A 13,118-nucleotide genomic window follows, 5' to 3' on the forward strand; every position below is an offset into this window, starting at 1 on the left:
GGGGAGTACATGGAAGATGCATACAATATCAAAATTCGGGTAATAGGTATCCTGCTGTTTCCTGATTAATTGCAAATATCCGAAGACGGGGGCAACTTTATTGAAAATGAGTAAGGAAATTAATCCAGAAAGTACTTTAAAAAAATCAGAAGAGCAAGACAAGGTGAAGGCGAGCGAGGAACAGGGCGTCAAGATTAACTATAGATGCTTGCTCCATTATTCTTAAGAGTAGTAACAGAAATTAAAATTTATGGTTACATACGTACATGAATACGGCAGTAATTAAACTTTTATTAAAGCCAGAAAAAGAACCTTCCGTCAAGTTACCGTCACTCATCAATACTGACATTAAAATTATCGCTAAGGCCTTCGTATCTAGACTAGAAACAGTAATCCCGACAATCATTCATAGCGACCAAACAGGCTTTATTAAAGGTTGTCATTCTACTAACAATATCTCTTTAGACTCTTTAACCTTATTAGTATGTCACAGCGACATGATAAAAAGGCAGTTATTATATCGTTGGATGCAGAAAAAGCCTTCAACAAAGTTAACTGGTTCTTTCTCTTTGCTGTTCTAAATAAAGTTGGCTTTGGGAAGTCATTTATTCATTGGGTGTTAGTATTATATGATTCTCCTAAAGCTACAGTTACTACTAATGGGATTATATCTGAGCGTTTTATTCTACAGAGGGGCTAAAGAAAGGGATGCCCATTGTACCCTTTATTATTTGCGGTATTTATTGAGCCGCTTGCATTAGCAATACGCCAGGATAGAAGGATCCAAGGAATTCACTCCGGGGTAACCGAACAAAAAATTACAATATATATGCCGATGATATTTTACTTTATTTAGAAGAACCTGCTATTTCGTTAGGGGAAGTATATAATTTAATAACTAAATTTTCACATTTATCAGATTATTCTATTAACTGAACAAAATCAACACTACTACATATTACAGAAAATTAATGGAACCCTGCAAGCAAGGACTCATATCACTCTTTTCCTAAAGGTAATTTCAAATACTTAGGCATAACAATCTCACCTAAATTAACTGATTTATTCATTTAAACTTCACTCCACTTCTGGATAGCATTCACAGTGACCTGGAGCGCTGGAATAATCTTCCTATTTCTCTAATAGGATGAATAGCCACCATTAAAATGAAAGTTGTACCCAAAATAAATGATTTTTTTTCTCAATGATTCCATTGAAACCTACGTCTAACTGGTTACAGTCGCTGGACTCAGCCGTTTTCTAAAATTTCCAAAATTCTTCTGGAATAAAAAAAAAAGCAAAGATTAGATCTACTCTTCAGAGAAGCAAATCCAAAGGTCTATAGGCACCAAATTTTATGCACTACTTTATAAGCTACCCAGCTACAATATATTTTTCTATGGGCACAACCCAACAGAGAGTTGGCTGGAACTAGAACAGAAGGATTGTAACAACCTCAGACTTTTAGATTTACTTTTTATTACAACATTGATTAAGCGACACAATTGTTTTAAAAAAACAATGATTTCCGCCACCCTGACCGCCTGGTAGAAGGCACTAGAAATGTCAAAATCCAAATTTGAGCCCTGCGGGCTTTCTCCCATATGGCATAACCTCGACTTTCAACTTAACAATGAATAGTTTTAATTAGGTGTGTGGGGGCAGAAAGAAAATACACATCTCTACCATCTTTTCTCAGATAATACGTTTATATCATATGCAAACTTGCTTCAAAAATACAAAATAAAAAACGATAATTTTTTACATTATCTCCAAGTAAAAAATATGGTAAAGAAACAAATTCCAAAACATCGGGGTAGGCTTCAACCACCTGTTTTAGCTAAGGATATTACAAAGCTTTCTCCAACAGAAATAAAAAAAATAAATAAAAAAAATACTCTCAAAAATATACAAGTTACTTTCATACTCAGATCAAATTTACCCATCTCAAAATGGGAGACAGACATGTCTATAACTCCGGAATCTGACTTTTGGATTCAAGTTTGTGATATGGTATTTAAAATGACAACACACACAAATTTACAACTTATCCAATACAAAATTATTCATAGAACACATTACCCAATACATGATGAAGAAAATGGGACTTTCAGACACCGACATTTGATTTTCATGCTTTATGGTTATGCACTCCGGTTCTGTATTTCTGGACTTAAGTCTTAGAAAAACTTTCCGCGATCTTGGACTGTAGGATACCTTTATCTCCAAGCTTGTGTTTGCTAGGTGACCTAACAACTGACTTACCATGTAAACAATTTCAATCTACACTCGTAGCCCTTGCTATCGCCCAAAAAACAATTCTTGTTAACTGTGTTAAGGTTCGTAGGCGTGGGATAAGAACCCGAATGCAGACACGGGAGGCAAACAGAGTCACTTGCGAATCCTTTAATTAGTAGACTGACATGAGCGGGAAAACCAAAGGGGCTCGAGTCCGGGTAGGGAGCAGGCGATCCACAGGAGAGTTAGCTTCGGCAGGCTGGCAAAGGTGAGGGTTCGGCAGGTGCAGGAAATAATAAAGTTCTACACAAAGGCAGGCAATAAGATGGAGGCAACTGACTGTGTGACAGTTAGAGTTGATCTGGTGCTGAAGTAAAGTCCAAGGCTGGCTTTTGTAAGCTGCTTATTGTGATAACATGCAACTGGCTCCTGCTCCAGCTGTGTCTCCTCCACCTCGCCAAGCAGTGTGATTCTCTCACGCACACATACAGGGAACAAATGGGCAGGGCTCATGGGGAGGAAGCGGGGCCTCTGTTTTGTTTCGGGCACATACCGTGCATGCGGTGACGAATGACGAATGTCCGTTTTCATAGTCGGCCACCAGAAGCATGGGCGCAGGATGGCTAGGATTCGGTTGACTCCTTGGTGGCAGGTCAGACGGGAAACGTGAGCCTATCCAAGTACCTGGGAGCGGACACAATCAGGGACAAATAGAGTTCTTTGGGACCCACCTCTGGGGTCGGTTTGTCCGCTCTGTGCATTCTTAATCAATGCCTCAATCTCTGACTCCACTGATCCTACGACACAAGCAGGTGGGAGGATGGGCTCCGAATCCTCCTTTGTTTTGTGGGTGGAGAACTGGCGGGACAGGGCATCAGGCTTGGTGTTCTTAGGCCCTGGAATATACGACAAAGTGAAATGAAAATGAGCAAAAAAGAGGGCCCACCTAGCTTGTCTTGGATTTAGTCTCTTCGCCGTCCTTAGGTACTCCAGATTTTTGTGGTCCATCGACACCACAAATGGCTGTTTTGCACCCTCCAGCAGATGACCCCATTTTCACAGCCAGGAGTTCTCTGTCACCGAGGCCAACTCGTCTTTTAGGGACTCATTGAGAGCGCGGAGGAACACTTCTTGAAGCGCCTCATTGTTGAACCCACTCTCGGCGGCAAGGGTTCGAAATTCAACTGAGAATTCCTCAACGCTACGGGGGCCTTGACAGAGCGACATTAGTCTTTTGGCTCCCTCTTTTCCGCGTACTGGGTGATCGAATATTTTGCGCATTTCCTCCATGAAGTTGGAATAATTTGAACACACTGCTGATTGACGCTCCCACTCAGCTGACGCCCAATCTAGCGTGGTTCCCCGAAGACAGCCGATCAGGTAAGCTATTTTAGCTCTGTCCGAACCATAGATGTGTGCTTGCTACTCGAAAACCAGCAAACATTGCACCAGAAAAGCCCGGCAAGACCACAGGTCTCCGTTGTAGGGAGTGGGAGGAAGCACGAAGGGCTCTCTAATGACTTGCGACGGTGAGGTGGAAGCAGGTGCGTGCATCAGTGAGGAGGTGTGCTGTCTGGCTACTTGCAGTGCTGCTAGCTGGTTCTAAATGGAGGCGAGTGATTCAGCAAACTCTTTTTACCTTGGCAAGGAGGAGATGAAGGGCTTGGTCATGCTGTTCCAATAGAACACTCCTTGTGCGTTCTGAGCGTGGCGAAAGGGGTCCGTATCTGTGAGGTCCATTTTTGGCCAGATCAAAACTGTTAGGGTTTGAAGGCGTGGAATGAGAACCCGTGTGCAAACACGGGAGGCAAACAGAGTCACTTGCGAGTCTTTTAATTAGTGGACTGAAGTGAGCGGGAAAACCAAATGGGGTCGAGTCCGGGTAGTGAGCAGGTGATCCACAGGCGAGTTAGCTTCGGCAGGTTTAGGTGAAAGGTATGGAATTTTTTAAATAGATTTCAGGTGAATTAATGAGCCCAAATTCACACGCACACACATATGCACATACACACACACGCACACAAAAAAGAGAGAGAGAGGCATCTTTTGTTGAATTAAAGTTATAATTCTTTAATTAAGTTTCCTCCTGTAAACATCATTAAGCATATGATTTATACATGTATTTAAGGCAAGTTGTAAAATGTCTGAAGTCCCCTTTTTTCTGTTTAACAAATGTAAAACATCATAAATCATACTGTTTCTACTAAGTACTGTCTCAAATGCTCTCCAATTTTGATACTGTAAATGGTATAGGATCATATGCCGAGAAACGTTTCTTGGGAAGAGTAATATGGCGGCCACACTCAAAAGTCTTGGCCTATCAGCTATCCAGTCATATATTCAGATCAGTACATGCAACACACTTGCTAGTTGCTAAGGCCAATTAACGGAACGTCATTCCAAAATCTATGGGGAGAGATTTGTCTAAAATCCCATTAATGTTTCTATAGAAGAAAATAAAGTGCTGCTAAACACAATTTAAAGTAAAAAAAAAAAAAAAAGGAAAAAAAGTTGATTATCTAGAAATGAAAGTTGGTCAATCATTTTTAATTGGAAATATGTTTTTAATGACTTCTGTATTCATAATTGTTTTTCACCAAGCAAAAATATTTTGATCTGCATACCCAATTGTTCAATAGAATTTTCTGTAGGATACCAAAATATTCCATAGCTGCAGCCCTAGAGGGGACAGCAAGTGCTATACTGGTTCATACATAGTATAGAGATAGAATAGATGCATAATGAAAGAGACGACCAGACATCTGACACTTGGGGAGTTCTGGCCATCGGGAATTTCATGAGTTTCCCAAATGCTTAGTCCATTTTTCCGACCAGTGGTTCACCTTTGTTGATAAATATTGGCACATGTCGCCGGCTGCTGTGCGCACTCCCTTCTCACAGCGATAAATCGTGAATAGTAATGGCTAGATGGCGGTTGAACACCCACACCGGCCAAAGCAAATGGGCCGATCAATCTTCTTTTCCTTTGGGCTTTCCCCTCCATCTAACATTGTCCTCTGCATCCACTGCTCTCACACTCTGCTCAAATACCTTCATGTCCTCTTTAACTACATCCATAAACCTCCTCTTTGGTCTTCCTCTAAACCTCCTGCCTGGCATTTGGAAACTCAGCATCCTTCTGCCAATAGGAGGTTTATGGTCACCTTGACTATCTCTCCTCTGGACATGTCCAAACCATCTCAGTCTGGCCTCTCTGACTTCTGACTCTAACATGTGCTGTCCCTCTGATGTACTCATTCCTGATTGCATCCATCCTGGTCACTCCCAAAATGAACCTCAGCATCTTCATCTCTGCCACCTCCAGCTCTGCCTCCTGTCTTTTCCTCAGTGGCACTGTCTCCAGACCAAACAACATCGCTTGTCTCACCACTGTTTTATAAACCTGCCCTTTCATTTTAGCTGAAACTCTTCTATCACATATCACACCTGCCACTTTTCTCCACCCGTTCCAGCCTGCCTGCACACGCTTCTTTGCTTCTTTTCCACACTCTCCTTTGCTCTGGACTGTTGACCCTAAATACTTAAACTCCTCCACCTTCTTGGTCTCTTCTTTCTGTAATCTCACTCTTTGTTAAGTTTGATGTATATTCCATTTATGTGTATTTACCCCATATTTACTCTTTTTTGAGTCGTGAGGAGTTGGTTCTGTAAAGGGGAGGATGACCTATGCTCCTGTCATCTTCTTTGACAAGAACAAGAGCTGTGATCTTACCACAGGATGGCGACTGGAACGTTTTACGATTGAGGCCTTAACCTTTACCTTAAACATGTCTGCATTGTTAACTCTGTGATGAATTGTATCTGTGACTGTGTGATGATTTGGATTTGTGACTGTGTTTTGGAGCTGCACCCACTCTTCAGAGAGCAGCTTCTAAGTAACTAGGCGAGTAACAGAGAAGAGGGAGACAAGAAAGGAAAAGAGAATGTAGACAAAACAAGAAAGGAAAAGGAAGGAGTACAAAGAGGCAGAGGTGGTTTTAGAGGACGAGGACAGAGAGGCAGAAGACAAAGAGGAAGAGGAATAGGAAGAGGATCATATAGACAAAACACATCAGGTAGCTGGTGTTGCGGTAAGGAAGGTCATACAGCGAGGGATTGTCCTGAGAAGAAGCAACCTTTAGCATGACTAGAACAGGTAGGGCCTAAACAGGATTTGGGGACTAATCAGAAAACAGATGAATTTTGGAGGAAGAGATCTTCTTAAATTTACAAGATTTATTGGCATTGGATGAAACAAAACCTGAAATAACTCTATTGGTAAATGGGAAACCAATTACTTCTTTATGTGACACAGGTGCATGTAGAGCTACTTGTAATGAATCAATTCCAAATGCTAGACCAAGTGAGCATTGTGTTGTAGTCAGATCTGCAAGTGGAAAATTGTCTAAAGTAGTAGAATCACAACCTGTGTGGTTGAATGACCCAGAGGGCCAATCGGGCCAATTATCCATCTTAATGTTTCCTGATTGTCCAGTAAATATTTTGAGTCAAGATGGTTTGCTTTTGCTAGGATTAGCATTAGTATCGACAGCTGAAGGATACATTGCAGTAAAACGAAAAACTGACTTACAGAAAGGAGACATTTATGATCAGGATCAGGTCAACCTTTTTGTTATTACACCCTTGACCTTCCAAATAAACCACCACATGAAACAGCAACAGCATTAATGACTGAAGGGAGGATGTCGATTGCCAAATTACGAGACGAAATGTCGGCGAAGGATTTGCATTGTTACACTCTGGTACAAAGGCACATCTGATCTACATCTGGAGTATGAGAGAAAACTGGCAAAAATAACACCAGCTAGAGTCACTGTGACTTATTTGTACACTGATACAGAAAGCACAGCAAATGTAGGAGTGATTTTAAGTGAAGAGACAGAAATACTGTTTAGAATGTGGACTCCACCCCACATCTCTTTGTACATAGATAAACATCAAAACAGGAAAGACTTAGGGAGAATAGTTGAGCAAGGTGAGAGAGCAACTGATTCGGTTACTCTTTCAACCTATACAGAAATGAGTGCCTCAACAAAATTAAAAAGAAAGGCACTATTTTGGACAATTCAGGTACAGGAAGGCGTAACCTGCATCGTTCTCAGCATTAATAAGACTTATTGCTTACTGAGAATGAGGAAGATTTTTTGAAGGAAGTGCCAGAGAAGTTATGGTCTAAAGGGCCTACAGATGTTGGGTTAATAAAAGGAACCTTACCAGTACAAATTAGGCCGAAAACTGAATACAGACCATACATGAGACAATATCCATTGAAACAAGATGCATATGAAGGCATCAAACCAGTAATTGAAAATGTGATTGCTGCTGGAGTAATAGTAATATGTGATGACTCTCCATGCAACACTCCAATATTCCCGGTAAAGAAAGCGCCACCATCTGTAGGATGGCGCATGGTACAAGACAGTCATTCAAAGAGCTCCATGTGTGCCTGACCCTTACACTTTGTTGAATACACTCAGGCCAGACTGTATATGCAAACAAGAAGTCAAATATTTAGAACATAATCTCAGCGCAGGAGAAAGAACTGTAATAGAGGATAGAAAAACTACAATTCTCCAGGCTCCAAAATCTCAAACAAAGAAACAGATGATGTCCTTTTTAGGCCTAACAAATTATTGCAGAATCTGGATTCCAAATTATGCGGAAATTACTGCGCCCCTGAGTAAAATTATGTATGAGGAAGACCTTAAAATTACATCACCATTACAGTGGACTGATGAAGCTGAAAAAGCCTTTTGAGAAATAAAATAAGTTTTAGTATCTAGCACGACACTATCTTTGCCAAATTATAGCAAATCCTTTATTCAGATAGTAGATTGTAATGGTCATTTTATGACCTCAGTTTTAGTGCAGCAGCATGGAGATAAACCAACTGCTATATTGAGTCATGGTGTGTGACACATGTCTCAACAGGTGGGATGACAGGGCAGATGCATCAATATTATACAACTTCTGGCTTTAATTCTTATTCAAAGAAAGTTTGCAGGGCATGTTTGACATGTGCAAGGCATAATCCACAGGGTTATTTGAGACCACGTAGAGGACGCTTCCCTACACCACAATATCCGTTTCAAATTATCCATATGGACTTTATTGAATTAAACCAAAGTAAAGGAAAAAATTTAGTTTGGTCATCATAAATGCCTTTTTAAAATGGATAGAACTCTTCCCAACTAAACATCCAGACGCATTGACGGTGGCAAAGGCACTTAGCAAGGATGTCATTCCCAGATATGGTATTCCTGAAAAAATATACAGTGATAACGGTACCCATTTTGTTAACCAAATTGTAAAAAAGATAGGAGTGATGTTTCATATTGATCTAAAGAATCATTGTGCCTACCACCCTCAAAGTGCTGGACTAGTGGAAAGAATGAATGGAACAATAAAAAAAACTGACTAAAAAAGTGTATTGAAGAAACAGGAAGGCCGTGGACACAATGTTTGGATTTAGTAAAGCTGTATATAAACATAACAAGCACTTCAGGGCTAACACCCTATGAAACATTGTTTGGAAGGCCTTATAAATTACCTCAATTTAAGAACCAATGGGAAACAGATGATGAAACTAATTTAGCCGACTAGATGAGGAAAAATGTTGGAAAAGCAACAAACAGACACCAGGTGGTGAGGATCTCTTTGTCTCCCAGCAGGATGCCAAACTAGTGGAGCCGAAGGCGGGGTGTTTGTAAGAAGTGTGAAGAAGAAACATTTATTCACCTAAGAAGGACAATTTCAAGTATTGTTGACAACTCCCACAGCTGTAAAAATAGCAGAAAGGTCAACTTGGGTTCATTTGACACATTGTAAAAAGGTAATTTCGGTTGAAAACTCCAACAAGGGGGTTGAGCAAAAGTCTAACAACAAGGTGGGAGCAGATGTAACGATTCTGAAAACACCCGAAGGTCAGTGAAGAACTTAAAAGACACCAAACTAAGTAGAGGGGATATTTCAACCGGAATGACTCCAAAGTGGTTAAGATCAGCCGTTGGATGCTGGATGTTAACACTATCTGTTATTTTGATTTGTGGGAACCACCCAAGGTTAAACAGGCGAACCATAATGTAACTACCAAACCCTTAATTTTATACAGGGTCAGACGTGGTAGTGAACAGTCAGGAACACCAATACCGGTCATTCCCTGGATCGTCTCATTGGCATATAATAATTCAATTAGAGTGACTTTTGCACCAAATACAATGACTGAATTGAGACTACCAATTACTAATTTAAAGGGATTTGCAAACACCAAACAGATTACCGGAAAAGGTTTTGAGACGTATTGGTGGTACCTGACAGGACATATACTAGATTTGAGTTGGAATTTTCTAATTACTACCCAAGAGGGTGATTATTGAACCACAGAACAAAGTTACGAGGCAAAGTACTTTCATAAAAAGATAACAATTGGAAAAAAAGGATTGTAGTTAAGCATAAAAGTAATCATGAGGAGTGTGTATGTGCCCTAGACCATTATTAAAGATAATACGTAGCCTAGTAATGCATGTATGAGTTGGGATAGCGTGTTTCCTGTGACTAAAGTTGATAAGCACAAACCTATGTTTTCCACAAAAGTAGCTCTTGGGAATTTTACTTGTAGAAACATTACTGGCAGAGCAGAGCAGTTGGGAAATCTCTCAGCACTACTGTGTCAGGAATTATTAGTGGTAGAAATTGACTTCAATCGGCAACCGAGAGGGGACATCTGGTGGTGGTACAGAGATGCAAGACTTTTTGATAAATTGCCAAAGAATATTACAGGTCTTTGTGCCCTAGTGACTTTGTTATTACTGTTGACATTGTTAACATTTTTACTGTTTTATTTTACATTTTACCTGTTTTGCATTTCATTATAGATGTGTTGATGTAGGTGTTATTATGTTAACCTAATATAACCTGACAAGTAATGCTTTTGACATTTTTGCTATCTTTTCTACTCTTTTCCCAGACATGAGAAAGTTAATATGTTTCGTTTGTTTATCTAGGAAGTCTAGTTTTTATTCGTCAGAAATCCGTTTTTCAAAACTTCAAGGACGATGTAGTATACTGGGAGAATGTAATCTGATTTTGCACTTGAAGGGAGGGGGAGGCGTTTTCTAATAAAAATCCCGTGTCTGAGAGAGAGGGCACACATTTGGACAGAAACATGGCTTGGTGAAATTCCTTTGTGTCATCAGAAGCTTCTGATTAAAATACCTTGCAAGGACACTCTTCACGAGATCTCAACTCTGATTTATTTGAACATGCAAAAGATTACTAAAACAGCTAATCTTTCATTACCGATATTGGTACATTCTATGTCTGTACAAGAGTTAACAGCTAGTTTATCTTCTGTCATGCTAGAACATTGGCGACGTCAAAAAAGAGCGTCAAACTGGCAGGGCCAGAATGATCCAACATACATTGACGCCATTGGTGTTCCCCGTGGAGTTCCGAGTGAGTACAAATAAGTAGATCAAATAGCTGCAGGATTTTAGTCCTTGATCAACAAGCAACAAGAACATAGACAGAATCAACTACATCCATTACAATGTGCAAAAATTGGGCAATTGGACGCAGAGCGGATTTGAAGCTGTGCATGAACAGCTACATCCCTTATGGCATTCCAAAACAGGATAGCTGTTGACATGTTGTTGGCTGAAAGAGGGGGAGTCTGTGCTATATTCGGAGAGCAATGCTGCACATTCGTTCCCAATAATACAGCCGCGGGCGGAAGTCTGACCAAGGCCATAGAGGGACTCCGAACCCTAAATGGCAAAATGAAGGAACATTCTGGTGTTGACACCTCCACATGGGATTCCTAGATGAATGCCTTTGGAAAATACAAAGCCCTGGTGTCCTCAATTTTGTTATCAATTGCTGTTTTTGCAGCAATCTTAACCTTGTGTGGATGTTGTTGTATTCCTTGTCTGCGTTCACTCATTAACAGATTCATAACAACTGCAATCTCACCCATGGAGAACCGAATGGCTCAAATGTGTCCTTTACTTGGTACTGACCGTGAAGGTAATGACAGTAATGATGAAAATGACATGCATTGTGATCTGACTGATTTGTTTCTAGATCCAGATGACTATGAATGAAGATTAACATTACCTTTGAAGTGTAAGTGTATTTGTTTTCATAAAAATGATCCTACAGTCAAAAATCTAACTGAAGTGACTATTAGGTGATATGCGAATTTGAGCAAATATGTGATAAATAGGAGGGAATGTTAAGTTTGATGTATATCCTATATATGTGTATTTACCCCATATTTACTCTTTTCTGAGTCGTGAGGAGTTGGTTCTGTGAGGGGGAGGATGACCCATGCTCCTGTATTTTTCCTTGACAAGAACAAGAGCTGTAATCTTACCATCCACCATGTCTGCCCTTGCCCATGTCTGCATTGTTAACTGTGTGATGATTTGGATTTGTGACTGTGTTTTGGAGCTGCCCCCACTCTTCAGAGAGCAGCTTCTAAGTAACTAGGCAAAAAACAATAAAAAGGAGGACGGCAGGAGTCTGGTTCAGAGTGGAATGGAGATTGTGAGGTCTCTGTCTGCTCTTCTCGTCGAGCAAAATAATATAACTCTCTTGTCTTCCTTTCTGATTGTTGTCTATTAAATATTTCAGGTTGCCTAAACCTGACACTCTTCCACTTGGGTCCCTCCTATTCACACACAGATACTCCGTCTTGCTACGGCTAACCTTCATTCCCCTCCTCTCCAGGGCAAACCTCCACGCATCTAGCTTCTCCTCCACCTGTTTCCTGCTCTCACTACAGATCACAATGTCATCTCTGCCACTCCAGATTTCCTTATACAAAACCACAGTTCCTCTCTGGGCACCGTCATAAGCTTTCTCCAGATCTACAAAGACACAATGCAGCTCCTTCTGATCTTCTCTGTACTTCTCTATCAACATCCTCAAAGCAAATACTGCATCTGTGTTACTCTTTTTTGGCATGAAACCATATTGCTGCTCACAAATGTTCACCTCTTCCCTCAGTCTAGCTTCAACTACTTTTTCCCATAGCTTCATTGTGTGGCTCATCAGCTTTATTCCTCTGTAGTTGCCACAACTCTGCACGTCTCCCTTGTTCTTAAAAATGGACACCGATCAATAAACGACGATGGAAAAAAAAAATCTCCCTATTTTTCACAACCCAAAGTTGGCAAGTATGCCTTCCAGGCATGTGTTTATATTAGGGTTAGGATAACCCAAATTCACCCATCCATTCTCTGAACCGCTTATCCTCACACATCTCATGTATTTCACACACCTCATGTATTTCAATGCGAAAAGGTGCCTCATTCGAGTGCTCCCCACCCCACATATTAATGGCTATCGTTACACAGGCACACCCAACCTACGACACGTGTGTGTGTGTGTTTGCTTTTGTTTTTGCTACATTGTGGGGCCCATACACAGGTTTTCCAGGTTTAACTACCATTGTGGGGACCGACTTGAAATTGTAGGGACATTTTGAGGGTCAAGACTTGGTGTTGGAGTTTAGGTTTGAATTGGGGTTGAGGTTAGGGCAAGGAATGGGTGTAGGCACATACTGTAGTGGGGCCAACATTTCGGGATTTCACAGAGTTGTGGGGCCCACCCGTCCATGTGGGGCCGTTTTGCTGGGCCCCACAAGTTTAGACCTCTTTTTGAGGGTCAAGAATTCTTTTTAGAGTTTAGGTTTAATTTGGGTTATGATTGAGGTTAGGATAAGGAATAGGGGTAGGCAATTATTTTTGATGGTTGGAGTTAGGAGAAGGGGCTAGGAAATGCATTATGTCAATGAGATGGCTCCACAAAGATAGTAAAACAAGCGTGTGTGCGTGCATGCTTGCGTGCGCGTGTCT

This window comes from Vanacampus margaritifer, chromosome 14 (genome assembly GCF_051991255.1).
Source record: "Vanacampus margaritifer isolate UIUO_Vmar chromosome 14, RoL_Vmar_1.0, whole genome shotgun sequence".
Classification (NCBI taxonomy): domain Eukaryota; kingdom Metazoa; phylum Chordata; class Actinopteri; order Syngnathiformes; family Syngnathidae; genus Vanacampus; species Vanacampus margaritifer.